At 47.6% G+C, this 26,922-nt stretch overlaps 1 protein-coding gene and 1 non-coding gene across 2 annotated transcripts in view; both read left to right on the forward strand.

The window, feature by feature from the left end:
* MCF2L (MCF.2 cell line derived transforming sequence like) overlaps positions 1–26,922 on the forward strand; it is an 892,749-nt gene that overhangs the window by 67,578 nt on the left and 798,249 nt on the right. The window lies entirely within an intron of this gene.
* LOC138526612 (U1 spliceosomal RNA) lies at positions 5,770–5,933 on the forward strand. Its single transcript, XR_011283657.1, has one exon. It is a non-coding gene; the product is annotated as a U1 spliceosomal RNA (small nuclear RNA).

Below are 26,922 nucleotides of genomic sequence, written 5' to 3' on the forward strand. Positions count from 1 at the left end.
CACCTCCCACCTCCCCCCTGCACACACCCCCCCCAACTCCCCCCTTAACTCCCCAACACACCTCCCCGCCACCCCCCTGCACACCCCAACACACCCACTCCCCCCTCCCCCCTCCCCCCCCCCTGGAATCCCAACAAAGGTGTGAGTTAGTCTGTGCAGCAGTGTCTGAAGTAGGATTCCTACACTGTCCGGCCACTATTGGCAGCCCCCTCCACTGGCCCCCGGGGCACCCCTGCCTGTGCTGCGGAGGTTCCTCCCCGATCGGCGGATGGGGCTGCTCGGTGTCGAGCTGGCAACCGAGGAGGATCCTGCCTGCTCATTTGGACGCATGTCCCGAATTGTCTGCACAAGGTCAGTGATGGCGTGCCGCACAGCAGCAAGTTCCGCGCAGATGTCCTTTGTGGAGGACTCTATAGCGCCCTTCACTGTCTCAGCACATTTCTCCATTGCTGCACTTGACCCCCCACATTCTGCAACATGTTCTTCGAGCAGCGAGGAAAGTTGCTGCTGCCGGGTGACAATCGCCTCCAGGGAATGGTTGGTATTCTGGCCCATGGCTAATGGCAGTGGTATACCCATTGGGCTGATCACCCCCTGCAGCGGGGATGGAGTGGCTGGCCAATCGTCATCCTCTGGCTGACCCTGTGTGGCATCCGCATGCGGGCTGCTTAGGGACAGGTAGGGGGAATGAGGGTGGGCTGTGGGGCTTCTGACATCACTCTCCTCAAAGATCCCTGCTTCGCTATCGGAGGAGGCTGCAATGGCAGCAGTTTCCCCTATAGTGCTGCTTGCAGCAGAGGCTGTGCCTTCTGTGTGCATGATTTGTGTGATGTCTGCTGCTGCTGCTGCTGCTGCTTCTGTACTGCCTGCTGGGGTGGCTGTCTGTGCCCTGTCCTGTTTTCCTTGCATGGATTTTGGCTGCTGTGGGGTTTTCCTCGGGACGGCAGAGGTGGAGGGTTGTGGTGTTGGCACAGTTGTCCTGGCCCTCTTGGTGGGTGTGGAGGCAGTGGTGTCCTCTTCCTCAAGGTCGGAATTTGAGCCTGTGGTGGGACAAAGGAGGGAGAGTGTTATTGATGGGTCTGCGGACATTGGCCGGGCATTGTGGCGACTGGCATCTTATCAGTTAGTACATGTGGCACATTTCATGCAGGGGAAAAATAGTTGTCTCCCTTTTGTGTGGAAGTAGCATGGAGGTATGTGGGTGCCTGCAGTTAGGGTGTGCATACTGCATGTGTACAGGGTGCAGATCGGATGTATCTGTGGGCAGTCTCCTGCTGATGTGTTGCATTTACACTATGGGCCAACATTGTACTTCACATGAATGGACTTAGGTGAGATTTGCATGCCTTGATTTGAGCCACCTACCTGCATCGCCTGATGTCGGGGCTCCTCTCTCCATTCCTCCTACTCCTTCAATGCTCTGCATTCCGATTGTGGAGGCACAGATTTCCTCCCATGGCTGCAATTTAATAGGGGACTCCGATCCTCCCCCAGTTGCCATTGCCTGGTTCATGTTTGCTGATAGTATGCTCCTGACTCTGAGCCGGAGATCGTCCCACCGCTTGCGGCACTGTGTGACATTGCGGGGTGTTGTTCCCACGGCACTGACCCGCTGAGCTACCAGTGCCCATATGGCCTTCTTCTTGGATATGGCCGGTCTTGTCATTTGGTTGGAGAATACCACTGCGGCGTTCTCCTGGAGGGTCTCCGCTAGCATGGTAAGCTCCTCTCTGGAGAAGCGGTCTTGCCGCTGGCGGTCACAGGCTTTTTTCACCACTTTAGGCATTTTCCTGCAGGTAGAAGGTTGAAGCTGGTATTTGCGGGGTCTCAGGCTCGGATGTCCAGTGGTTGGGGAGGATGGCAATGGATTGTGTTTTTAAAGATGGCCGTCGTGCTCTTTCCCGTTCCGCCGCGGTGACGCTACTTCCGGTTCCGCTTATCTACGGTCAACGCTAATTGCGGTGACCGCTAACTACGGTCACCGCTATGTACGGTGGTCGGGGTGGCGGTGGTGCACCTTGCGCCGCATACGATGCCGGTAGGTGCCGTTTTGGGGGCATTACCGCCATGGCGCAGTTTACATTACCGCCATGGCGTAATGCTCGTGCGCGATGGGTCGTAATGTGGCGCACTTTACGCCATCATCCCACGGCGTTAACGCTCATTACGCCATGGCGGTAATGACGGCGGATTACCGCCAGGGTCGTAATGAGGCCCTGTGTACGCAGCACTGGCGGAGAGAGCGGGATAGAATAGAGTGGTGATGTCAGACGTCCATGCGTGGCATAACGGTCTGTGCGGTGTAGCTGCCACTCTTTACTACATCGTGACCCAATAGAATAGGGCCCTCAGAACTAGTAACAGAAAAATAAGTCGAATACGCATGCGCGTCGGTTGACGTCATTCGAGACAGACGTGAATTTGTGAAATACTTTTGGGCCTAATTCACAGAGCGTTTTCCAATGGGGTTTTGCTATTATAAAACGGTTCTGTGAATTTGGCACAACATAGCAAACAGCATGCAAAAACTTCGTCCAGACGTGTAAGCTCGTAAATCAGTCCAATAAAACATGATTGCATTACATTCTAGACTTTTAAACTCATTCTGGACGTGAAAAAGTTACAAGAAAATGGCAGCAAATCATGCTGCGAACTCCATTAATTTCCCTGAGTTGCGTTGTTAAGACACTGTTGAACACGTGAAATTCGATATATGTTTTTCAGCCTCCCTCTTCTTAAGAGGCTTGGGCTGACTGGATTTCAATGTAAATAATGTCGGGGACCGGTTGTCATGTGCAGTTTTCGTTTGTAGTGGTAGCGCACAGGGAGTTATTGTGAAGAGGCCGGTAAAGGTATGGTTGCTCTCTGGCCTGCGGCGTGTGTGCGAGGCCGCTGTGTTTAAGGTCTCTAAAAGTAACCATGCTGTTGTTCTTTCGAATCTTGTTACAAAGGCCGTTTTACATGTGTCGGCTCCACATGGACGTTGCACGGGGCGCCAAATATGCAGTGGAAATTGCAGGGCACCTGACTGGGCTCTAATGTGCCTGCCTCAGTGCGCGCGCACCTGGCCTCAATCATTGCTAACGCTGCCAACCTGAATGCTACCAACACGTGGCTCCCAGCTGTCCCTCGCTGAGGTGAACAGATGCAGGAATGGCCCCTATTTCTCCATTGCCCTTTGTTCATTTACTGGGGGAACTACTTCGAGTCGGTGGGATGGGGGGCTTCAGGTGGGTGGTGTGGATTGTCAGTTGTGCGAGTGGGACTGAGGGGAGGAGCTAAGCCTCGAATAATGCGTGTGCCCTGAATATAATAGGATGCTGGCTGCTGCTTTCATAAAAACAAATTGCATTTTGAGAACATAAGAATGACTACCACTTTATCAAACATGTCTGATAGTAATTCAAATGTGCATTTATTCTGAGCATGCAATGCACACTTGCTAAGATGCTCAGTTCATCGTCAGAATAGTCACCATGATAGTAAAATGTGTGCAAAGCAGGAGACATAAATTCAGCTTTGGACTGTTTCATTGTTAGAGATTGGGCCGGACTGGTGAGGAAAGGACGGCTTTCAGAGGTAGTTTGTGACGAGTTGAAATCAGGGAAGTCATTTAGGAGTACCCAGGGCTCGCAAGTGCGACCCCTGAGGTCTCCCTTGCTACCCATACAAAAAACATGTTTTTTTTGTTTGGGAATGCAGGCTCCTGGGTTGTGGCCAGCGTCATGTGGCTCATTGCTTCTGGAGTGGCTGGCTTTCTTGTTCAGGCCTCTTAAAAAAATAAAATAAAAGAACAGGTGTTCCACAAGTCTAACACTTTCAGAAGTGAGCCTAAATAAGAAAGAATAGGAATACCAAATAATTTGTCTTTCTGAAATTCTATACCATAATTGCTAGACTCATTACAGGCTTATTTGAGGCACACTTCAGGGGGTGAGTGACTGATTTAGTCTGTTCTTAAATACCTCAACTCAGCCTTCCATCCTTCTGAGGTCGATTAATGAGTCCCAACCAATGTTCCCTGTAAGGTGCGCGCCTGTGCGGCCGCGCACCTTTTGATTGTGAGCCGCGCATAGTGCTTATTTTGCCGCGCACTGCAATCATCATTTTGTGATTTTTTTTTTCCCAGCCCGCGGCCAGGAAATCAAGTCGGACTCCTGGGGTGAAATGATTATTTATTTATTTATTTTCATCCCGCGGCCGGGAAGTCAAGTCAGACTCCTGGGGGCTGGGCTGCCTGGGGCTGGGTTGGGCAGGGCAGGAGCCAGGAGGCACTCTGCAGTGTCTGCACACAATTCATCATCATAGCAAGTTAACACTAGATGTTGTTACCTTGCTTTGATGATTGCATCATGCATGCATCATAACTTATGATGCATGCAGATGCATGTGTAGCAAGCAGGCAGCATCATTCAAAATGGTGGGCGGGCCACCGGCGGCCGTGGGTGGGCCGGTGCCGTGTGGTGCTCGGCCCGCGCTCTGCGCGGGCCGGCCGAGTTCAACGTTTACTTTGATCTGTGGAGGGAGGCGGCAGGCGGCTGAAGCAATTGCACACACTAAAGCAATTGTAACACCTGCCGCCTCCCTCCGAGTCCTGACCCTGGGGGGGCAGCCTGCCTGCAGGGCTGAGCTGGGGCCCAGTGACATTGCACACTAGTTGCTTCAACTTTGGAGGAAGTAACAACAAATTTGTTGTTGCACTTCTTTACAAAGTTGAAACAACTTCCACTTGTGCCTGGGGGAAGAACAAGCCAATGAAAATTCGTGTCCGCCCAGACTCAGTGCCGCCAGGTCCATCACGGCGTGACGCACGTGACTGATGCTATTGGGCCTCTGACCCACCCTGGCACTGGCCCTGGCTGGGCATGATTTATTGGGGTGCACCAGTGGACCTCAGTCACCAGTCACACCACCAGCCAGCCCAGTGCCCAGCCCACACACAGGACAGCCACACTGAGGAGGACCACCAGGCGAGGCGACGACGACCCAGGCCACAGTCAGCAGCCAACAGTCAGCCTGCCACTGTGCTACAAGGTAAGGAGGAGAGGACTCTCGTCTTATAAAAGGGTTTGGCAAAAACGCTATGGTGTGTTTCCCCATGGACGTCACCCAGCCGCACCCTCCCCCCCACCCATGTGCGCCCCATGCTATGAGGTGCCCCGGTAGTTCTTGAAGCCACCCTGCCTGTTTTCGCGCCCAGGCCCTCCAACCTGAAGAAGGCCCAGCCAGCAGCTCCTGGGGATTTATGGGGGGGGGGGTCTGGCTACAGCAGCTCCTGGGGATTTATGAGGGAGGGGGGGTCTGGCTACCGGCTGCCGCCGGCCCCGTCCAAGAACCGATTGGGCCTTGCCTTCACGGCATTGCCGTGTCCTGATGGGGGGCACCCCACCCGAGACGGTCTATTTAAGCGGGGTGACCTGTCGGCTCAGGAGGGCCATGGACCCTCCTGGGGCTGACGGGCTAGTGGGCCCACTGCACCAGGCCTGCTCGCTATCCGACTGTGCCTGCTGGCTGGCGGCCAGGTCCGAATTTATGCAAATCTCGGGCCGAGCAGGGCCTGATGGGAGAAATGAACTGTGCTACAATGTGCCTCTTCTGCTGGGCTCTGCCTGCCGGAGCTTCTCCCTGCCTGTGGGGCAGGCAGCTCTGCAGACGCTCAGGGCTTCTGGGAGGGCTGGGTCTGGGTCAGTGCCGGCCTTCTCACCCTCGCTTAGCGGGGCTTCCAAAACAGGCCCCGCCGCCCAACCCCTGCCCTCTTGCTCGCAACTCATACTTACCTGGCAGGGGAGCATCTGTGATCAGAAAGGCAGAGCTCCCCGGGTGAGGCTCATCCATTGCACATCGGATTTGCTGACTCCTGCGATGTCCCCAAATGCAGGGTACTCGACTGCATTATTTCTAGTAGTGGGGGACTGCGTTCCCGCTATCCCCTGATTTATTGGTAAAAGAAAGAAAAAGTGTAGTGTGCGAGTCAGCTGGTTTACACACAGAGCCCCTGGTCTTGCATCAGAGTTTCTTTTGCTGTAGTCAAGAGGGCCAGCCCCGAGCAGCTCAGGGGTCCAGCCCTGATGCATTGGTGAAAGAAAGAAAAAGTCACTGGGACCCTTATTGGCCCATGTGGGCCAGTTTGATGAGTTAATTTACTCTGCTGTGACTAGTAGTTTTGACCAGTGTTGCTGAATAAATATTCTTTAAAATGTACAATTTGCACGTCACTTTATCAAAAAGCTCCCCTGGGTACTACTCAAACAGTATCACAAAAGGAATGAAAAGCTATTTGCAAGTGCGAGCCCCTTTTTCTTTGGTGCCTGAGACAATTACATGGCCCAGTCTGACCCCGGATGATGCTAGCCTTTGTTGTTGTGTGCAGTTCAGAAGCACCGACCCCACAGTGTCTTTGTTGAGGGCATAGGGGCATTGGTATCCCGAAAGGGACCAGGGCAGGGAGTGGACAGGTGGTGATGTTGTGTAAGTTGGCTGTAGAGGCGTTGTCTGGAGTGTTGTAATGTAACAGACACATGAACCCTCAATATGTTGAATTGGGCATATGTGTAGAAGAGATAGAGCCATCCCGTGCTTGCCACACGATTGTTCTCCACCCGACCTGGTGTGTGGAAGGTCAGTACTCCATGGTGCGACAAGTAAAAACCTTGTAGAATTAAATCCAGTTGCAAATAAATACACAGTGGGCCTCAAATGGGCAGAGTATTGTAGAATGAACACCTCTTTTCTCCACTGCTACACATATGGAGATCACATGATCTAAAAGTTATGTTACAACAGACCTTATGTTTAAACACTGGCAGTCACATGACATTCACAAATGGCATTGGTGAGGTGAGTGGTGACAATCATCTGAGATTACATGATTACATGATTCAGTGCTTTTTATTTAACTGTCAGAGTCCAATGCCCATTCATACCCCGCCTTCTATTAAGCCGTCTTTGTCATTAATCATGTTCATGTACTGTTTATTTCATTAAACCAAGAGAAAGCATTTCCTTTATATTCCATACATTTAGTGAACTGAGAATGGAGAAGCTAATGCTGTGCCAATATTAATTCGTGAGGCAGAATCTGTGTTCCACTACAAGAACCCCTCTGTTCTTGTACCAACCCATCATAAAACGAAAGATCTTGGTTTAGAGATTTAAAAGGACACAATTTCAGAAGAGCTAAAGTCTTGGGAGGAGAATAGAGCACCCAAATGTCCCTTGAAGTAGAGCTTGTTGTGCCGCAAATTCGCATTCCTCGCTTGCACACTGTGGAATCTGATCACTAAGCTTTGCTCACTGGTGGGGCGCTGCGCCGCCGCTGCGCCGACAACCACCCCCGGTCTGGCAGCGCATCACTCAGTTGCGCACATGACTGAAAAACAGCCCGCACACAACTATTCTTTGGCGCACACAGCCTAAAAAAATTAGAGGGAACATTGGTCCCAACACAGGTTGGGTGATATTGTATGTATATTTGTTCTATATAAAGCGTTTAAGCGTAAGTTCTATATAATAACACATCATTATCATTTGGCCATGGATGTCTGCTTGCATTCACAGTGATTTGGAAACATGGGCCTATACGCACTGATCTTAATGATACATATGATGATCCATTTTTGTATGAAATGTATATCACATTATAGTGATATCGTAACCATATTTTTCGTAGTGTACTTAGGAACCATGCTATGTGATGCCACATTCTGTATTGTCAAGGGGTGAAAGTTTGTGTTCCATCGCTTCCTGTGATTTTACTTCGGCATGTGGTCAAATCACATCACTGCCTGTGTCATCAGAGGTCAATGGCTATGTGATGTCACTTCCGCTACCCCAGGCATTTTGGTGAAATGACATCCCTGAGTTGAATATAGCGCTCAGTGCATGCATTGAGACTCCAAACACACTGTTGTGTTCAGGAAACTCGAAACATTCAGGGGCAGAGAGCTTCCTCATCTTGGGAGGATGTTTGAGCCTGAAAGAGCTAACCCCACATGGCCCACGGCTGATGGAGATGAAGGAGCCAGAGAGTCCATGGGTGGAGCTGAGCCAGAGGAATCTGGCTTGGATCTCTGATGACCAAAGGCCAGCACCTAGCGTCCAGCTCTTGCACCACCCACAACACAAAACCCATACTGGGCATGCTGCCTTTCCATCCCCGACAAACACAAGGTCTACACCGGACGACATGCTTCCCCATTTCCTACAACTGAAGCCACCTATCTAGTATGCGCCTCCCTGCCCTCCACAAAACGATACACAGGGTTTGAAATTGCGACTTGAAGAGCAGGAGCTAAAACCACTTCCTGGGTACTGGGCATCAACCAGTAGACAGGAGATACCACTGGGTACCAGGAGTAAGTACCCAGCACACTGTGAATCTAACTTCCACATGAGATTATGTATGATCCGTTATGTTTAAATGTGTACTAAATATGTCCTACTTCCTCCTTATTGACATTCTCAAATACTCAAAGTTAATGTCACATATGCAGGTCTGTAAGGCATTAGTTGGCCTAGGGAGCCACAAATAATCTAAAGAAACAGATTGATGGGAACACCAACATGACTTTATGTTCAAGCTTGTGCCAAAGTCGAAGATGCTGGTGACTCGAGGCGCTTGGTCGAGATGCTGCGGTCCGAAGTCTTCATGCAGCAGTGAGCGTCTGGTTCGTGCCAAGGCAATTAAATGCCCAACTGGCACGGTGTGGCGGCAAACTGGTTTGAAGATGCAATGACAGCAGTTTGAAGATTGAGAGCCTGCAAAAAGCAGCACACGCAGGTCCTGTTGGTTCGAACGGGATTCGAAGGAGGCTCTAAGCAGTTAGATGTGGAAAAACAGGGATCCTGTCTGTTCTGGATCTCACGATGCTATGTGCCCCTATCCAGGGACTCTGGGACAAGATGAGTACTTGTTTTCGCTTCTCCCAACACGGGAAGGCTGGCAAATAACCTGCAGGAGTCATTCAACTTCAGTGACGTCCTGGGTACCGATGTGGCTGGTAGAGAGGCGGGTCTTGCTCCAGCAGCAGGTCACCCCCAATGTGCCCTGGGAGTGGTTAGGGAGCAGAGCTTGCCTCTGCCTTGGGGCACTCAATCTTCACCTTAATGGCAGGGGGCTCTGGAAAGGCCAACTCTCCCAAAATAGGTCCATATGAATCCCAAAATGAATCAAAGAAGGGGTGGGAGATCCACCTTGTATAGGCAAAAGTCCACAGGTGATTAGACAAAAGCAAGCCTGTTATATGGTGTCCAATCCCTGTCCTTGTGACCAGGGGTCTTTGCCTTCTTGTATCATACCCAAAGGACTTTGTACTAAAGGAAGTGGAGGAGACAGGGAGGAAGAGAGGTACAGAGATGGTGGAAACATTCCCCAACTGTGCTGAGCTCCCTCTGTCTACACTTAACGCACCCCCTTCTCACGCCAATAGGATTAAAGGCCTTTTGATTTGCAACACCCTGGTGTGATTCTAGTCTTTTTCTGTGGGGTGTGTCCTTTGATTCCTGTTTCCCAAGACCACGCCTGCTGGGGGTAGGGTAGAGGGGAGGTTGTGTGGTATTGCGGGAGAAAGTTGTTACCTAACCTCACAAACGATCAAAAGTAAGGTACAGTCTTTCAGTCTGTTTTCCTGCAGGCTGGCAGAGACAGACTGTCTGACTACGGTGCACACCACCCTTCTACAGAGGGCCTGGGCTTACAGTGTTGACACGTGCAGGATACAGATACGATGTGGCTTTAATATTCATGTAAATTACCAGCCACCATACCCCATTCTTATGTCTGGCTTATGTTTAAAGATTAAACTAGCACCAGGATAGTAATTCCTCATAATTATGTGGTTTTGGAACAGATTTAAATGCAACCACTGTGCTGAAGGGATTTTGCCATCACAGCAGCTGTCCAAAGGACACATGTGACCTCTGAACTTCAAGGCCACTGGAGAGCAGGTGTTGCAGATCAGGAGACTGATGCAGCAGAGCACACGTGTCACTCTGTGTTTGACATGCAGCTTAATGAAAGGCGGGTCCTGTTAGCAGCTCTCTCTTTCAGAGATGGAATTACTTGCATCATTTTTTTTATTTATTAAAAAAATAAATAAAAAACAGGGCTTCTGCGCCCATGTCAGATGGCAGTTCCTCACAGTCATGCCCCCCAAACCTCATGACACAAGGCTCATACATGGCGGCCTGCCTCTCTAGCTCTCACAAGAAACTCATACCTGACATCCTGCCACCATTACTCACACCGGCATCACAAAACGTATACCCGGTGTTCAAATTTTGGCAGATACTTCACAGTGAGATATTAATTGGGATCACACATTTTATTTAAGACACATGTCTGGATTTGAGCCCAGTCTGTAAGACACCTAACAATGTACCCTCCGAGCTCTAGTTCATAAAAAAAATGTGTTAATAAGGGGCTTTAAAGAGCTAAAATAACATTCTGTTTTATGAAGAGGACTTCAAAGTACACAAATTACAATATGAACCAACTTGACAATTACATACATCATTCTGATAAGCACAATGAGTATGTCTGGATAGAACAATACCAGTACCAGAATGCCAACCGAAAGAAATATCCTTTGGGTTTTGCAACAGTACTTCGAGGATTTAAACATACAACACCACACAAAAGGGCGCAACACCGTCACCTGCTCTTACTTAGTGTTTCACATAGGCCTGCATCTTATTTTGATAGTTGTTTTAATATTCATTAAAATTGTCGATGGCGCCACTCAAACATATTTATCCAGCTCTGGAGCTTCCCCACTTCCCCAACATATTCCAGCCACCTCTTTTACTCCTGCACCCCTACCTAAACTCCTGGGCGTGACCCCCACGTACAGCACACCATTGGTCCTGAGCTAGGTCCACACGACATTAATCTCATACATACATTATAAATGATGGCAACTTCCACAAAAAGCAAATAGAGAGTGTGTGTCAAACCAGGAGATTCCGTGGTAATAAGGTAGACAGTTGAAAAAAGTGGGCGTTAGTTTGGGTAGCAGGGAGTGCTGGTCATTGGGCCGGCTCTCGGCGGATCTGAGATCCGGCACCAGATGTGTAGCCGGATCCCGGGATCCGGCCAGAGTCAGCCGCCCAAGCCCATGAACCGCGCAGGAAAAAAGAAAGAAAAAAAAAAGCGTCTGCGACGGCAGCATTGCTGTTTACCGCGGCTTTGGCACTGATGTGTAATGCACAATGCTCACTACATGTACAACTGAAAGGAATCAGTTGTACATGTAGCAAGCATTGTGCTTTACACACCAGTGCCAGAGCTGCATAAAAGGCAATGCTGCCCTCGCGGGCGTTTTTTTTTCTTCTTTTTTTGGCACAACAAAATGAGCCAGGGCTCATCAAGGGGGCCTGGCCTAACTGCAGGCGTCCTGCTGGCCCGTTAGGCCACGCCCCCCTGAAGAGCCCCGGCTCAATGGGCAACTGGCACCCCTGCCAGGCATCCTTTTGTATTGATCAACACCCTCTCCCATGGGGGAGAGGGTGCTGATCTCTGCATTTACTTTCTATAGGCTTGCCTGGCAAGGGACAGCGCCTCGCCTATTCAGCCTTAATGGTGACGCTTCCCCTCGGCAGCTGGGGAGGGGCAGCGTCACCATTACAGAGTTTCAGTCTTCAGGAAAACAGCCTCAGCTTCCAGTGGCCTCACGTTTCTCTCCACAATGGTGGCACTGGCCCACGGGCATCTCCTGCTTAAAGGGATGCCTCGCAGGTGCGGCGCCACCATTATGGCTGAAAGGCATTTTTTTCTGGAGCCTGAAGCTTTCGCACACGAGCGAGAGCTTGAGGCTTCAGAAAAAAATCCTTTTCGTGTAGTGGTCGGGGCTGGCAGGGGAGATCAGTGGGCCCCACAGGGCCCCGCCTCAAATTGAAATTTCGGAGCCTGCCGGGGCTAAACCCCGGCAGGCCCCGGCCCACTTAAAGCCCTGTGGTAAAAGGCAATATTGCCTTTATGGTTGCTTTTTTTTCTTTTTTTTTTTAAGTATTTATCTGATCGGCTGGCCACTACCAACCGCGCCCCCTCTAGACCACGCCCCCTCTTCCCCAACTCCTCCCCCACCCGGGTCTTGTGGGATCCCCCACCACATTTTTTCCATTTCCACCACTGGTGCCAGGTACAAATGCACCCATCCAGTTCTAATCATCTAGCATTCACAGTTGGCCTTCCAGGGACAGTGATCCATTCGCTGCCCCCCTTCTGGTGCCCTGCGCCTAAGGAGCTTCCCATTTCAATGCGTGTCTTAGAACAATGACCCCTGTGTGAATAAGGCGTGCGCGAGGCTCCTATGGCAGGCGTCCTCTGAGTGACTCTCGGCGAGCGGGGGCTGCGATGATTGGCAAGCCCCAAGGAGTGATGCTCTGCCCTTTAGGCCCGGGAAAGGACATCCGCCAGGCACTGACTGGCCTGGCAAGATTGTACAAATGTAGTCCTGTGGAGGGCGGCCTTGGCTAGGCTCGAGATTTCGGCCGCCAGTGACTTGAAACTTGTCCAGCTCCAGCCAGCCACATAGCCCGAGCCTCCCTGTCTTGTCCACCCACACTTAATGCAACATTGGTAACAGAGTGTGTCGAACAGGTACATCCCAATCCTGTTTCTGGCCAGCGCTGCTGGGGGGGGAGGAGGGAGGGCACCCCTGCAGCTAAAAAGTGCAGGAGAAAAATCGGGGGCAAAGGGAGACCGAAAGACAAAAATGCAGGCTGTCTCACGCAGCCAAAAGAACAGGAGGCTGCAAACCACTGGGGCCCCACAGAGCCCCCGCCGTATTAGCATATATGCAGGACCGGGGCTGAGCACATCAGGGTTTGCAATAATGTATGCGCAGTAAAAACCACAGCCTTTTATTGCCAACAAAATTTCAGCCATCATTGGCTAACCATAAGTTTGGGGAGCAGTCACGGGCTCTTGGCTCCACCGATTATAAATAATTCAACTATCTGAGCTCTATACACGATTCAAGACAACACCTGCATTATTCGTGGCCGCCATGGGTCTCAGCAAGGCCGCCGCCGCCGCGACATCCGACCACTCTGAGGACTTTTGATTTTTTTTCGCCATCACTGTCTCATACTTTAAAACCCATGCAGCAGCACATCATGCCACTATCTCTTTTAGTACTTAAAGCTCATGATGAATTGACACAGCATGCAGAGTTACAAAAACCTTGTAGTATTGTTTAAGGTGGTTTCTCTTCCACTCTAGTAATACAGCCCAAACCCGGCTTCCGCTCCACACCAATTCTCTTTCATTTTGTGATGGGTGTAGGAGAAGGACCCGCTTTGTAGCCTCTGCAAGGCATGTGAAAGTAACAGGCTGCAGCCAAGGCAGAGATTCCCCACACACTTTAAAAAAGCATATGTGTTTCCAAATATGCCTTTTGAAATGTCACTGGCCCTGCTTTACAGCTATTCACCCCTTATGTTCTATCCTCACCTTTTTTTCTAGTGGATCCGCACCCTTCTGTTAGTAGGCATGTCTGGCCCGAGCTGTTGGCATCTCTTGATACCAGTCAGTGTCACTGCATTGGCCCAGTTGCTCCCCACAGCTGGCATGCTTACATTCATAGAAGGGGGCAAACTAAATATTCACCCTCGTAGGTGCTTCGTTTAGTCCTATGAGAAGTGCCTCCTCTACTTTCAAAAGCACCTGGTGAGAGATGATGGCGGGTTGTCTTTTTATCCCTCTGGTTGCGCTCTGACTGGAACGTTCTAGCTGCGTTGTCCAACTCCAGGCCTCAATGTCGGATTGTCAGGATACCCCATATTAATATTCACGAGATAAATTTGCATACAATGATTCTTTTTTATGTTTTCATTTTTTATACAGTTAAATTAATAACTTTTAATACAATTAATTCCAATCAAATACATAAACTTGACATAAAATCAACATCCTAACCGTTGGACAGTAAAACATCTCATTATTCTAAAATCGTTAAGACCTCAAGAATTTGTTTCCATAATATAATAATAATAATAACTTTATTGTACATAGTTCTTGAAATAACTTTTACAATCAACATTACCAACACAGTTAAAAAAGAAAAAACATATACATTTAGTAATACAAATATACACATCAATCATATCACAAATCAATCTGTCAATCAATCACTCAGACAGTCGGGATCTTCAAACATACTATCCTAGAAACCAAACAAAATTCATTACATCCCCTAAAATTGCACACGCATTAAATGACAACCCTAAGTCATTTATGTTGAGGTACTTCTCAATCCTTCTCTATACCTTATATAGCGCCAATATGACTGGCATCGATTCTGAATTTAAACAAAATGCCCAAAAGTCTGAAGAGTTTATAGAATTATAATCATGAACAAATGGACCCAGCGTGACCATATAAAGTGTCATGTTTGGCAGACTCTGAGTTGGTTACAACATTGCACATTCTACAGTATCTGGCTTCTGGCGCCAGATTCAATTGCGGAACCCGCACGTTTAATGCCGCCAGTTTGTTAATCCAAAACCTTAATCAGAAGTTACATACTGCTGGGTCTGGGCATAGAAGCAAATAACGTTCCGGTTGCATAAAGCGGTATACCACGTTTGCCACGCTCACATGACCCTTTAGCGTAGCCAGGTGGTCAAAATGACGGTGCCAGTCCCATTTAACCACACGTCGGATAAACGCCCCTTTTAGTGTTAAAAAAGCAGAGCATCTGTCAAAATCAGGTGTCCAGTCAATCATCATGCATAGTTCCTGGAATAATTTTGAATGGGAAGAGGAACCAGCGCTTGCTCAGATCGAACTCCTGCCCAGATTCACTATTAGGGGACTTATTGGATCTGTTTTGCCTTCAGCATCAAGGAACCTCCGTGAACCAAACGTGAGTTCAAAGACATCAGCCCTAGCTTCAGACGGAAGCATTAAATCGGGGTAGACCTAGGTAACCCCAAAACAACTTTCCAGAAGCGAGATTCCACCCGTGTCTAACTATTTTAGATCGTTCATACATTACGCTTCCAGTCCATACAATACAGTTGGGCATAAACATTACTGATAAAGTAACAAAACTCCATGTACTGAAAACCCAGCATGATCCAGCACAAACTTCCTAGCCATATACGTAATCTTTCTAGCCCTTCTTACCTTGGACTCTATTATGGTCGCGTAACCACGGACCGCTGACATTTTGAGTCCCAAGTATTTGTAGGTGTTGATATACTCCACTACGCCTAATGAGGTCTCTAGCTTAGTCCTGGGGATTTTATTTGTCTAGAATAACAGTATTTTGATGTTATGAAGGTTTATTGAGAGGTGGTTCTCTTTTGCGTACCTCTCCAGCTCGTTCAACATCATTTTAAGGTCCGTTAGAAGATGGTTGACTATTGCCAGGTCGTCTTCATATAGCATCCAACCAGTGGGTAGAAGGCCAATCGTGGGCAGGCAGCCCACTCTCTCCATCAACCTGTTAAACAAATCCACTATGTAGATGTTAATGAGGAATGGGGGGGCAACATGCAACCTTGTCTCTACCCCCTGATAATTCGCATCACATCTGACAATTGACCATGGTCGCCAAGCGGATCTGGGACAGAGTGTTTCTGTTCAAGACCCTTTTTATCTCTAAGAGCCAGCTGGGTCACCTACATCGATGCATTTTCATCCACAGTATGGATCGGTCGACCTGATCGAATGCCGACCTAAAGTCGACAAAGGCAATATAGACCGAGGCAGAGGAAGAGGCTCTTGCCTGCAATATTATTGTGTTGAGTACTCTTATGTTGTGAGTCGTACTAGGCCCAGGTCGGAAACCAGCCTTAAAGGGATGCAACATTTTATTCTCAGTAACCCAGCTCTGGAGGGGCTCCAAAACATGCGAAGCAAAGACTTTTCCTGTAATGTCCAGCAGGGACAGTCATTTTCTGGGGCCAATCGATCACCAGTTTTATGGACTGGGACCATTATTGATTTTTTTCCAGGAATCCAGAATGGTTTTAGTAGCGCAAACCTTTTTTAAAACAGGTGACAAAGCACGACTGCCCACAGATTTAGGTCTCAGTTCAGTACCGCAGCAGATAAACCATTTGGCCCGGGGGACCTAGAGTTTTTAAGGTTCTGCAGATGATTACGTATGTTTCTTGTAGTGAACTCAATAGGCCAGTCTGCCTCGGAGGGCCCCCCTGGCCCAGGCAGGTCATCGACATCAAACATTCTGGACTTGATTAACCTTACCAACACGCTCTCCATAACAGGGTTCAAAGTCAACTGTTCGGACGCCAGAATCTGCCATATGCTTCCTGCATGGTGACTTCTTAAGGCCTCAATCATTTTCTGCCAGTTGTCAATCATCCCCTCTCTTTTCCTCCTGCCCACCCAGTTTCTATATTGATTCTTTGCTCTAGATATTTTTAGTTGACCAGAGATGGGGGAAAGGAAAGAGTTGCACAGGGAATGAAACTGTTTTCTAAGTGCTCTTTTAGCACTGACATTTTCATGGTTGAAGGGATAGGTAGTCAATTTTCCTGACATAGAGATGGTCTTTTAACGGCACAAGAAGCAACCGTTGACAACCAATACTCTATTTCATTCACAGGCCACTTTTGTAGGTCAACCTTTTTTATGCAGCGCTCATGCCACAACGTTTCGCAGGCACTCGCAACATTTCTTTCAGGCCACGGCAATCTGTTACCTGCCCGTGAGGCAGTCACATCTTCAGGACCCCCCATTTAACAGCCCTGGAATTCCAGTGCCCACACTCCATTCAACTGGAAAGGTGGGTGGGCAAAACAAACCAAAAGTAGAACGATGCGCTTGCACCATAAATTAGGTAAACGGGGGGCTACAGTGGACTGGATGTTGAGGATACCTTGCCCAGGCATACCACTGTGAAATACGAGACAAAGAAAGGGGGTTTTTCCAGTCTTGCTGCGCCGACACCAAAAGATACTACAAACTGCTACAATTGCAGGTTTATTGTGGTTTGAAAACGGCCTGACACGTGTTTCGAGCGATTCTTGCTCTTCATCTGAGGCTTAAAGTTGTTTAGACAAAGCCTTGGCTTGCAAGTGTTATTTCTTATTAATTCTATAGCTTTGCTGTTGCGGAAATCTCTTCAGTGAAGAGTTTGGACCTGGTGGTCTAAAATTACGGAACGGAACGAGCCCCTCTCGCCAAAGGGCTCCCTTCCCTTAACCTATCACACTTCCGGTCTCCCTGAGTCAGGCTCAGACCTTTTACTGATGTCAAAGACAGGGGAGTTGCTAGGTCTGGAAAAGACCCGGGGCTAAACTGATGTCAGAACTGTTGGGACTGGGGGCTAGCTATTCTTTTGGCTGTAGCTCCTGAGATTCTATCCGGGGCTACAACCAAAAGATCAGGGGCTATAGCCCCCTTGGCCCCCCCCCTAGCAACGCCCCTGGTCAAAGACTTTTGAATGTGCGAGGCTTTTACTATAGACCTCCTCAGAACGACTTTGACTTTCTCAAAATTCTCTACAGGTCTCCTTCTGCTGGGCTCAAACCTCTCAATCACTCACAGTTCATCACACGTCTTCTCAGTCGGGCTCGGACTTCTCACTTTGCAACTCAATGTGATTCACTTTCCTTAGGCTTCTCTTGCCTTGAAACCATACACAGTTCATATCCTTTAGGTTCACATTAGCACTCGCTCAACAGAGACTTTCGACTGGGCACGGTCGCTATGGCGGACCACTTTGTTATACTGTATCGCTATTGTTCATCACTTGTTCGCTTCAACTCACCGGCTGGGTTGGTTTCTTTGTTCGTATCCTTGATTGGTGAGCCAAGGACGATAGCACAGCCTTGGCCTCACCTCCCCAACTCTGTCGTTCACAAGGGAGGGCTGCTGGTATCTTTCGAATGCAATGTTGGAGGCACTGTTCTCCTTCGCTCTGTCCTCTCAGGTGTCTCCCTCAGCCAGGCTCAGACACCTCTTAATTTGCAGTTTTACAGTTGTTGGACTTCATGTCCCAGAATGCACTTTTCGTATTTCGCCCACACTTCGTCAGCTCACCTATACAGCATTCCTAGGTTTTGGGAGCTGCAGGAGGTAAAGGGGATAACTTGTTGAGGTCAGGGTCTCGCCACCTGCCCGTCAAAGGCCTGGGCTTTCCTGTTTTGCCCAGGGGAGGACCTCTGTTGTGGGCACTGCCAGTTAACCCCCTGGTTTGGCTCCCTGGAGAACTCCTTCTGCACACTGCAGCCTCCCCAGTACTATCCAGTTCAATTTCTCTCTCTCACTCTCCTCTCAGCCTCTGTGCACATCCAGCATGCCCAGCTTGCTTAGAGTGTGCCTTTGTGCTCTGCCTTTTATTCTTCCTGGGAGAGTTAACAGGTTTCAGGTGGGAATTATTGTAAAGAGAGCCCTGACCTTGCCTGGCCTTATTCCCAGAACTCATCAACGGGACAACATGACGACTCCCCATAGGAATCCCTGGTGCAATGATTTCTATGGGTCATCTTCAAAGCTCCACCTCGCCTCTTCTTCGCCCGAGTGGATTGGTAAATGGAATTTCTAGAGTGGAGGTAGGAATTGTGGAAGTTGTAGTTTTTTGGAGAGGTGGTAAAAATATCATCAGAAGAAGGGGAAAAAACTTTATTGTGAGATATAGGGTGTTGTGTTTGTTCTAAAACGCCTGCCTTTGATGTGGGTACCTGTTGGAATTGGGGAGGGGGCAACAGGACAAGACTTGCAACAACCTATAAAGGTGGAGGAAGTGTTGGGTAGGGGTGTGTTGTGAAGAGGGGGATACCACATCTTGCCATCAGATGTCTCATCCCCACTCCCAGAGGACCCCGCATCCAGGTGAATCCCCCCCGCACTTGTCCACCCCCAAGGTCTGGATCCAAAGGTGATGGCCATGCCCTAGCCACCTGAGCAAGAGATCCCCGGGTTCTAGCTAGTGAGACACCCTTTGGTTTCTCACAGAACAATTTAAATAATCATGTTTGACCTTACGGAAAATACTTCTAATTTGTAGGGCCTTCTCGAAATTATCAGTATCGCAATCAGTAACAACCGTAAGTGGTATTTCGATTATTGGGGAAAATCGGTTTGAACCTCCACCGTCATTGCAGTTTTACTCAATGATACTGGGGACTAGAGGCTTAAAGGTGGGGGGCAACACAGCAGGAATAGAAAACAACTGTTTTAAGTTGTACACCGCAACCGACTAAAGCTGGTCTTTAGATCCAGCTACCCCAAGTTTTAGTTTTTTCCGGCAAAGCCCTACTCTCCTGTTACCCACAGTAGGCGGGTCTGCAGTAGTCCAGGCTTCAGTGACTGACTTAGCTCCGTGACTATTCACAGCAGATTGAGTACTTGACAAAGGAGCTTTTTTAGTAGTCGGTGGATCGCTCATAGTTTCAGTGGAGAAAGATGTTTGCACAACACAATTGGTCAAGGGAGCAGTCCCAACCGGCTCCTGTACTCCTGGGAAAATAGTGTTGTTGCTCTTTGCGGTATGCAAACCAGTGGGATTCCCCTTCTATAAGGAGCACTCAACTCCAAAGTCAGTCGGCAATGCCCCAAAGCTTCATCTTGCAATGGTTGAAGAATTCGAACTCCTAACGTTTTCTTTGGACGTTTATGGTCAGCATACTTTTTTGCCTGGCAGATGACTATTCGCTTTTTACATAAGTACCAGGAAAAAGGCTTTGAGACAGAGGGAGGCACCACACTAGGTGGTAGCAACGACTGCCTCATAGGATTTGTTGGAATGTACCAAAGGTTTGCACATCAACGTCAAAGACTCTATGTTGGACTCAATTTTCTCGAGACAATTCGAGTGACCCAATAAAGTGGTCTCGAGTTGGTTAAGGGAACCTGCAAGTTTACAAATCACAGTATTTTGCTGTTTTAAATGATTCAAGATATTGTCTGACCAAAGCAAAAGGTGTGAAAGTCGGTTCTCCAAGACTCCAAACATTGAGGCAGCGTTGTTGCTAATAGTGCTTGATTCACTGACATGCGTAGAATGAAATAGAATAGATTTATCCGACACTGCTTCCACAGGCAAGATGAAGCCTCAAGCACTCCAAGGTTAAAAGACACATTAGGAACATCTAGTGCAGTAGGTGCATAAACCTCCGCTTATGCTTTCACCAGATTGACATTTGGGGCAACAACAGGTGTGACTTCGGATGGGATATCAGCGTTAATAAGTATTTGCACCCCCATGATATTGTCAGTGATGTAGTCGGTAACATTAGCAGAAACGTGTAAAACCTCCTTTGTGTCTATGACAATGCTATTTAAATCAGAGCCAGAGTCCGTACGCACCAAGCACACGCATCGGTCCATTGCAACTTCCTGTCTGAGTGATGTAGAGCCATCTGAAAAACAGGGGACCGTTGTAACAGCCACACCTAGTGCGCTGGAGACAGACTCGGTAGACATGGGGCAGACACAGACAGCTCTGCCTTCAGCTGATTACTAAATTCAGACAGAACAGGATTAACTGTGCTGACAATCTTCTCAGAACCGCCAGAGCCCACAGAGACTTCCTTGCATGAAAAATAGAAGTCGGTTATTCTGTAGGGAGATTTAATAACATTATATAAGAGCAGTGGGGGGCAGGGGGGAGGAAGCCAGGACACACCTACTATGCCTTGTGAGTATTCAGAACGTGCAAGTGATATTATATAATATGGCATTTATAACGCGCCTATACACAAGTGTTTCAAGTGCAGCAAGGAAGAAGGCAGGGAGTCAGTGTTGTGGACTCTGAGCTTATGGGTGAGCTACAGATGAAGTGCTAAAAATGTTGAGTGTTATACAGCCTGGAGCCTCAAGGGATGTAAATGCAAGCCACCACGGCGGAGGGTGTAAGTGCAAGTGCAGATAGACAGGAGCTGGGCTGATTGGGTGCGGGAGGTCAGGTCCACGAGCATGATTAAGGGCCCAGGATGCCAATCGCAGCAACTGTGGGACTAGCAGTGGAGAGAATAAGAGAAGGAGGAGGAGGTAGAGAGGAGAGTCTTAAGGAGCTTCTAGAATTTAAGAAGATCCTGCACAAGGAGCAGATGGAGGTGGAGGCTGTTCCATAGGAGGGAGCCAGCTGAGGAAAGCAAACAAACAACCATCTGCCCTCTGTTTAGCAAAATGCTTTGCGCACAGAGAGTTAGAGCTAGAGGAACGTACTGGTCTACAGGGGGTGTATTTAGTTAGATAAAGTTGAAGATAGCGTAGTTCCTGGGCCCAGACCGCCTTGTGGATGATGCAGAGGGATTTGAATTTAATACTATGGTGAACAGTTTGAGGTTGTAATAGATGGCAACTCTAAATTGTCTCTTTTTAAATCACAACAGGTGTTTTTAACATAAGGTTCAGTGTTTTACATATGTCGCCCGCGCACATCCATTTAATAACATGGACCTTCGCCTGCTCCTACAGCAGAGCGGTCATCGCTGCTTGATTCCCACTACATACAATGAGAACTCTGCATCTATTTTCCTTACCTGGAGTATCACAGCGCATTTGTCTTGTTCGTGAAGTTCGACAGTCTCGGTGTCCCGTATTCCGTCCTCTCTATTTACTCAGTGGAACTAGCACGGACATAGAAACAGGACTGACACAGTCGTGTCCCAGTACCACGCATAGGTATTTACCCATATGTCTATGACAGCCGTATTATTAACAACCTGTGCAAAGCCTATATTTTATAAGTTTGCAAGTTACTGTAAGCATAAGTTATTATGTTGGTGCATAAAAACCCCCGTTTACCGGGGTTCGCGGCCATCGTCTTACAAGCTAGTGTAGGCTGGAAGTTGTAGTCCCCACTTTGCATCTGTACATAACCGGCTCAGAGTATGGTCCACATGTCATCTCGCCTGGCGGAATCATCCCATAGGAGTGGATCGTGTGCACAGTTCTCAAGCTGTTTTTGCACCTATGTAGTCTCTACTTCGGGTTAGGTTGCACACTACCTAAATCACAGCACAAGCTTTTTTATGTTATATATTGTATGTGAATTCCTTTGCGATGAATATTCTGCACTGAAAAATGTGTGTTGTGGATATTCTGCAATAAAATCACAGGGTACAGCCATGGAAGTGTTGTCACAAGCGTTTCTTTGGATGCAATGTCGCATTACAAGGAAATGGGTATCTAACAAAAATAGAGCAACAACTTATATTATAAGCAGCAAATGATAATGACTCCCATCCAATACCCTATTGGTTAATACAGTTAGAAGAATGCATCGTTAAACAATTATGTGTTGCTTATAATTGAAGTTGTTTCTCACTTTCTGTTATATACTCATCATATTGCTACCCAGATAGTAGAGAGGAAGGCTCTGGGGCTTTTTGCCACGTGAAAACCTAGGTTATTAACCTATCTATACATGGAGGCATTACATGGAAGGACAGTTTTTCAGAAAAAAAGGACAAAAGCACCCCATGTTCCTTCGCAGCAGTTTAACACTACAATAACCTGCTGTAAAATTGCAATATGTCTTTGCAACAGCAAAAAGCTGACACTTTACCACATATCATGGCTTAATCCATCAAATTTGCCATATATTTTAGGACCTAGGCTAACTGAATTATTTTGTTTAATCATCTGTAATGTTTACATGACATGATATGGCATTTACATATGATGTACTGAACAAATTGTGCCACTGTACTGCTCCTCACAATATAAAAACTCAAGACAATCATTCAGTGCAGCAACAGGTTTGGACTGTGACCCAACCTTCAGAGTCAACTTACATTCCTAAAATGATCGGAAGCCCAGCTCCGATAGATGGTGTGCATTACTTGACTGAAGTTACAGATATGTGCCTTACAGTCACCTAATTGTGTCCATTTTCCTGTATAAATAAGTCATCTTTTTGTTTCAGGATTTATTTTAAACACAATGCTGGATAGCTGTGAAGGCATCATGAAGCAAGACACAGACAATAGATTCAAAGTTCAAGCAGCAATGTTTTATTAACTCAAATGTCAGGATGATTGAAGGCCTAACTTGCCCTATAATAAGGTGAGAAATTCCCTACCTAAAGAAACTAAGGAAAGTCTGAGGCAAAACATTCAATTTAAAAGTCTGTCTGTGTCCAAACATATACTTGCCCTCACAACTAAGGCTAAACAATGTGTAGGGATAGCAGCAATACAAGAAATAGTGTTCCGAATACAGTCCCGAGCTTCTTCCAGCTCCTGGATTACTTTTCAGCTCCCCTTCCTCAAGTTCAAGATAGTTCCACAAAAGTCTCGGGATTTCCTTCCCCAAGTTCAAGACAGTTCCACAAAACCCCTTGGTTCCCTTCCCCAAGTTAAAGAAAGTTAACTTGTACTTATTCTCAATCTTTCAATGTTCAGAATCAGCCCCAGACCAACTTTATACTCCTTCTGGTTTCTTAACAGTTCAATCAGATTGCTTTCTCCTGTTTTCAGCAACCTCTTTGGTTTTCACAATTGGGGTTCCCTGGTCTAGGCGCAGTTGTCAGACCACACGGTCCACCCATTACAGGTCGAGCAACCAGGATGCATGTGCTCCCTAGCCCAGACAGGTTCTTCTGTATTTGTACCTGTATTATGGTTCACCTTCACTTGGCTTCTCCTGGTCAGCCTCTTGGCTTTGCCACAATGTGTCCTTTACTTTGCCAGTCTTTTGGTCTTGCCACAATGTATTTTCATATATAGTTCACTTTGTGGTGGTTTTGTTCCTTCAGCAGCTTGCTTTCATGCTATCCCGCAAATCTTCCATACTTGCTTTCTTTTGTATTTCATACGGCTCGTGCTTTGCTTTCAATAGGCCCTATTTGAATTTCACAAGCACTTGTCATCAAGGCATAGCTTTGCCAAAAGCTTTCATTTAGTTCGGTATTCAATAGCTGTGATTTTTCAATCTGCTGCTTTCATGTTATATTGTCCTTATATTTTTCGCTCAACGCGTTGCTTTGGATTCATTTACTCTTCCGCGTGCTTTTTCATTCATTCTGTGTCTAAGTCAGCTTTCCCACACAGCCCCAGGAGTCCCCCGGTTCGAGCGCTCTTCCCTCTACACTCACCGGTCCCTGGCGTTCGCTCCGCGGAGCTGTGCTTTTGGTTTCAGTCGCACCAACAGGTTTGCTTTCGACCACAGGCTCCGCTCGCACTTCACATTCTCTCAGGATCCCGCTGGCAGCTCTGCTCTCTCTCTATAGATGCTGTCAGTCACTTTGCTTCTTTCTTCTGTGTCCGTAGCTCCGGCTATGGACCTTTGACCAATGAGTCTCCCACCCATGTGGTCATATCCCGGCCCGTCTGGCCCTTGGCTCCACATTTCCTTGAGGTCATCTGTTGGCATCCTGTCTCTCCTGCAGGACCCACCTCGGCTGCCTCCTTGCATACAGGATTCCCTGCTGGACTCCTTCCTTTTTATGGACCTGCAACCACTTAACAGGTTGCAGGTGCGAGTCCCAAATCGTAATTGCCTGGTTGCAATAATTGGAGCAGTTGAGACATGCCTGACCTTTACAACACTCTGCAGGCCTCTTCCTCATCTAATTACTAGAGTGGTGAAATGACTTACTAGTGTTCACTACTCCTGGTCGCCTCTTCCTCGTCCCAGTACCATAGTGGGTGGAATGAGGGGAGATGGTTTACAACAGCCCATGAACGCTGAGGGAGGGTGAGGTTGGTTCTCATAAGGGAAAGGTGGATACAATGTCTCACCTGTGGATATCTTCTCCCCAATCCCCAAGGACCCTCTACCCAGGTGATCCTCCCTGGCTTCTCCACCCAGAGGGTCAGGATCCAAAAGCAATGGCCTTTTCCTTGGCCACCTGAGAAGAGGATCCAAGAGGAGAAGTTGTGAGTTTACCCTCAGGTTTCTCACATAGCCCAATGACAATATCAACAAGACTGTATTATATCCCATGTCTACTCTTCCACTCTCTTGTGCTCTCACAGGAACCCTGCACTATCAATGTGCAAATGGCAGCACACACTTTACAGTCAATGAGGAGCTGATTTCTGTCAACAGAGGAATGGCTTTGATGTCATGAGTGCCAGTGGTTCTCAGAAACCTTTGTGGTTCTACTAGTATGAGGGGCATGTACTGCCTTTGGTGGTTCTACATGCAAAGTCAAAACACAACCACTTAGTGAATACTTTAATGCTCACCAACACAACCAACCATCCTAGGGATGCGCTGGCTGTTGTTGGAATAACTGCAATTGACGTATAATGAAGGTATAATAGGGAAATGTGTCTAGAGGTAACAAGATGACCCAATCTTCATTCCTCTCTGTAGCATAACAGCATAAATACGGACTGATAACTTGGTTCACCCTCTCGGTTTGGCCATCACTTTGTGGATGATAAGCCGATGAATATCTCAGTGTGATTCCTAATAGTCTGCTGATCTCTCTCCAGAATCACGACACAAATTGAGTACCCCTATCAGTAAATATGGATTCCTGAAGTCCATGGAGATGGAATACTTGTGATATGAAAAGATTAGCAAGGACTGAAGCAGAGGGTACTTTAGATAATTCAATGAAGTGTGCCAGTTTTGTGAAGGAATCTACGATGGTTAAGTTAGAAGTCACGTTTGGACGGGAGGAAGGTCAGTGATGAAATCCATTGAACACATCTTCCAGCGTCCAGAAGGAATTGGTAAGGGCAGTAACAGACCCATCATCTTTCGACGCAGTATCTTGGCACTAGCACAGATTCCGCTCCCATGAATATAATCTCAGCTTGCCAGCCATCCCACAAAGCATAGCTTCTAACTTTCTCCTGGGTCTTTTTATACCGTAGTGCCCGGCCTCAGGTACATCATGGCACCATTGTAACAGGTGGGCTTGGAAGGTCCAGGTAGGTAACCATAGTTTCTGTCCTTTAAACAGTAATCCGCGATATTCATGGTATAAGGGATCTTCCTGCGAAAATGCTCTTTTCCTGTTGGCTGTGTAGCTATTCATAAGTGCTGTCTCATATTGTTTCAGAACCATATCCCGAGTGGTGATGATCTAGGAGGGTGTCAAGAAAGGTATTCGCTCACAGGAGGGCCTCTAAAAGACAGTGCATCAGCCTTTGTGTTTAACAAACCAGGTTTATATGTCTCTTGGAAGTCAAAACGGGAAAATAAATGTATCCAACGATTCTGCCTTTGGTTAATATTTCTGGCAGTTTTGAGGAATTCCAGGTTTTTATGATCAATGATAACCAAAATGGGATAATTGCGCCTTCCAAATAATGACGCCAAGTGATGAAGGCCTCTTTGATTGCAAGCAACTCTTTGTCAAACATACTGTAATTGTGTTTGGCAACATTCAGCTAACGTGAATAGTAGGCCACTGGATGACACTTACCAGAAAGGGGATTCTCTTGCAACAGGACCGCTCCGATGGCATAATCGGATGCATCAACCTCCACAGTATAAGGATGCGAAGCGTCAGGTAACTGTAAAACGGGATAAGTGGTGAATGCTGCCTTTATTTTATCAAAAGAGTCCTGATTTTGAGCGTTCCATTAGAAGTGTTGTTCCTTCTTGAGGAGGGCTGTCAAGGAAAGCAAGAACTGGGAGTATGCAGGAATAAACCTCAGATAAAAATTGTCAATCTTTCAAGGATCCATTTCAACTTGATTGGGTGACAGGCTATAGGCCAAGTAGGCTACCCGTTCTTTATGGAATACACATTTGTATGCCTTTGCGTGAAGGTGTTTAGCCCCAATTTTGGTGAGTACAGCCCATACATGCCTTATGTGTTCAGTCAGGGAAGGAGAGAATATTAGGATGTTATCTAGATAAATGGCCACAAAGATATCTAGAATGTCCTTGAAGATGTCATTCAGAAAGACTCACACTGAAAATGACACCCCAGGCAACGCACAGCAGTACAGTGAAACAAATGCAAAGTGTTGTTACACCCAAAAAAACGCCCGCCAAAACAAACACACCCAGTGCTCCTCTTGATCCCAATC

Source organism: Ambystoma mexicanum, chromosome 7p (genome assembly GCF_040938575.1).
Source record: "Ambystoma mexicanum isolate Mex_15411 chromosome 7p, UKY_AmexF1_1, whole genome shotgun sequence".
NCBI classification, from domain to species: Eukaryota; Metazoa; Chordata; class Amphibia; order Caudata; family Ambystomatidae; genus Ambystoma; species Ambystoma mexicanum.